The 2,816-nt window shown below is 42.9% G+C and overlaps 1 long non-coding RNA gene across 1 annotated transcript; it reads right to left on the bottom strand.

The window, feature by feature from the left end:
* Positions 1 to 648, bottom strand: LOC141270915 (uncharacterized). The gene is made up of 3 exons (XR_012321764.1): positions 581 to 648; positions 367 to 465; positions 1 to 61 (listed from the first exon to the last, which is right to left on the bottom strand). It is a non-coding gene; the product is annotated as an uncharacterized lncRNA (long non-coding RNA).
* Between the last annotated feature and the right edge of the window lie 2,168 nt (positions 649 to 2,816).

Below are 2,816 nucleotides of genomic sequence, written 5' to 3'. Positions count from 1 at the left end.
ACCAATCCCTGATTCTGCTCCGTACCACTTCTCAGACCCTCTGCCGGCTTCCTTACCCCTTCTGGTGGGCACAATATGTACATGAATTCAAAGTTTACCAATAACAGTCTAGCGTAAGGGTATCAGAATTGTTTACCATAAGTTCCCCTAAAATCACATTTTATTAAATAATTGTTAAAATAACCTCATGGGTGACCACATGCAAATAGACACAACAAAAACAAAGAAAATGTGAAAAACAATACAGAAACACCTTTTTTAATGTGAAGATGTCCCAAAAATAGGTGATACAGACAAGTCAGTTTATAGGGATAAATATGTCAAGAAAAAGAGAGGGCAACAATTTACCCTAATAAAATCACCTACCTATGCCACAGAGGTTTGACGAAAATGGCGGCTGACCCTGGTGCACCCTAACCTATCTAGTATGGGTGGAAAAATAGAATGTGTCACAATGGAATTAACCTAGATGAAAATAACAGATAAGCAGTTAACAAGATTGTCAAGTTATCTTAAAAGGTTTTTCTAAGATAGGTGGGTGTAAACAGAGGTGAACTCGTCCCTAAAACTGAAAACCTACCTAAGCCGTGGAGGTTGGCACCCTAATGTATAATGTAAGTGGCGCCCCCGCTCCTTGTTGACTGTCCCTGGTAGGTGAAACGTGGGCGAGGAATGGCCACAGGATGAGGGGCACAGCAACCATCAGCAGACATGCACAAAGATTAAATAATATATTATAAATATTTGCTAAACAGTTTGTAAAAAAAATCAATCAATAAATAAAGGAAGGGATGGTAGTAGGTAAACCGTGAATAAATAACAAATACAATGACAGCCATTCCTCTCAATAACACCGACTAAGAGTGTACACAGGTACACTTAACAGAATTAACAGTTATATGCTAGCAAAAATACATGCAATTAACCCTTTCTATGCACAAAGCCATGAAACTACAGTGTCTATATAAGAATGCATACTAATGGAATATTCTACAGTAGATGTACAGGAAAATGACTTTAGTGGCAACCATTAGTTACTCTCATCTCTCTTTTAATTAAAATAACTTGAGGCTAGAGATGAGCGGATCGATTCGCAGAGGATCGAGTTCAAGTCAAATTTTATGAAACTCAATTCATGGTTCGTGAAAAAATAAATAAAATTTCCTTGCACCATTTCCTACATTGCTGAAGTATCACAGAGCAGGCAAATGTCTTTTTGCGTTGTTGACCTGGCGTCCCCATAATGCACTGCAGCCATGACATCTAGTGGATTATCATATCTAGGACAGTGGTGGTCAGTATCTGGGACATCACAGATCAGTGGTTAGCAGTGGAGCATAGCTTATATAGCAGAGCCGGTTTCCATCTCCTGAGTCTCTGGGTAAGTCTCTCTCCTGTAGAGTGTAAGCTCTTAAGGTTAGCGGGGTTCTCTCTCTATCTCTTCTATAGACTGTAAGCTCTTATGGCCAGTGGGGTTCTCTCTCTCCTGTAGAGTGTAAGCTCTTATGGCTAGTGGGGTCCTCTCTCTCTACTGTAGAGTGTAAGCTCCTATGATCAGCGGGGTCATCTCTCTCACCTGTAGAGTGTAAGCTCTTATGGCCAGTGGGGTTCTTTCTCTCGTCTGTAGAGTGTAAGCTCTTATGGCTAGTGGGGTCCTCTCTCTCCTGTAGAGTGTAAGCTCTTATGCTAGTGGGGTTCTCTCTCTCTCCTGTAGAGTGTAAGCTCCTATGATAAGCGGGGTCTTCTCTCTCTCCTATAGAGTGTACGCTCTTTTGGCCAGTGTGGTTCTCTCTCTCTCCTGTAGAGTGTAAGCTCTTATGGCTAGTGGGGTCCTCTCTCTCCTGTAGAGTGTAAGCTCTTATGGCTAGTGGGGTTCTCTCTCTCTCCTGTAGTGTGTAAGCTCTTATGGCCAGTGGGGTTCTTTCTCTCGCCTGTAGAGTGTAAGCTCTTTTGGCCAGTGGGGTTCTTTCTCTCTCCTGCAGAGTGTAAGCTCGTATGGTCAGTGGGGTTCTTTCTCTGTCCTGTAGAGTGTAAGCTCTTATGGTCAGCAGGGTTCTTTCTCTCTCCTGTAGAGTGTAAGCTCTTATGGCCAGTGGACCTCTTTTTCTCTCCTGTAGAATGTAAGCTCTTATTTTTAGTGAGGTCTTCTCTTTCTCGCCTATAAAGTGTAAGCTCTTTTGATTATTTATTATTATAGCGCCATTTATTCCATGGCGTTTTACATGTGAAAAAGAGTATACATAATAAAAACCAGTACAATAATCCTCAACAATACAAGTTGCTGACTGGTACAGGAGGAGAGAGGACCCTGCCTGCGAGGGCTCGCAGGCTACAAGCTCTTATGGTCAGTGGAGTCTACTCCTTCTCATCTGTAGAGTGTAAGCTCTTATGGTCAGCTCTCACCTGTATTTTCTGTCTTTATTCTGTATCCAAGTGCCCTACTCAAGGAATGGTTTGCTAGTGCAACCCTGGTTCAAGTACCCAATGTCAGGCATCCTAGCTATGCCCATTCTGCTTGGATATAATGATGTCATAAATTTCATAAGTGGTGATGTCACCAGATCCAAGCCTTGCTATATATCAAAGGGTAGTTGTGATTCCTTGAAAATTGGCCATGAAGATGTAGCACCCTGAGGGCTCGGCTGCTACAGGGGTATTACACCTCAAGCCAGAGGTGTGGTATTCCACTCCCGGGTAAGGATGGAGTGTGGAACTGAGCTCAGTAGGCTGCATGCACTACATACATCCCATTTCCGGGGGACAGAACAACGGTACTCCCACTAAGTAAATGTGCAGGTACGACAGCGTCTGTCCCT

The sequence above is a fragment of the Phyllobates terribilis genome, unplaced genomic scaffold (genome assembly GCF_046119375.1).
Source record: "Phyllobates terribilis strain yellow unplaced genomic scaffold, ASM4611937v1 Scaffold_5__5_contigs__length_657084704, whole genome shotgun sequence".
Classification (NCBI taxonomy): domain Eukaryota; kingdom Metazoa; phylum Chordata; class Amphibia; order Anura; family Dendrobatidae; genus Phyllobates; species Phyllobates terribilis.
Note: the sequence above shows the minus strand (reverse complement) of the source record. Positions and strands in the feature narration are given on the sequence as shown.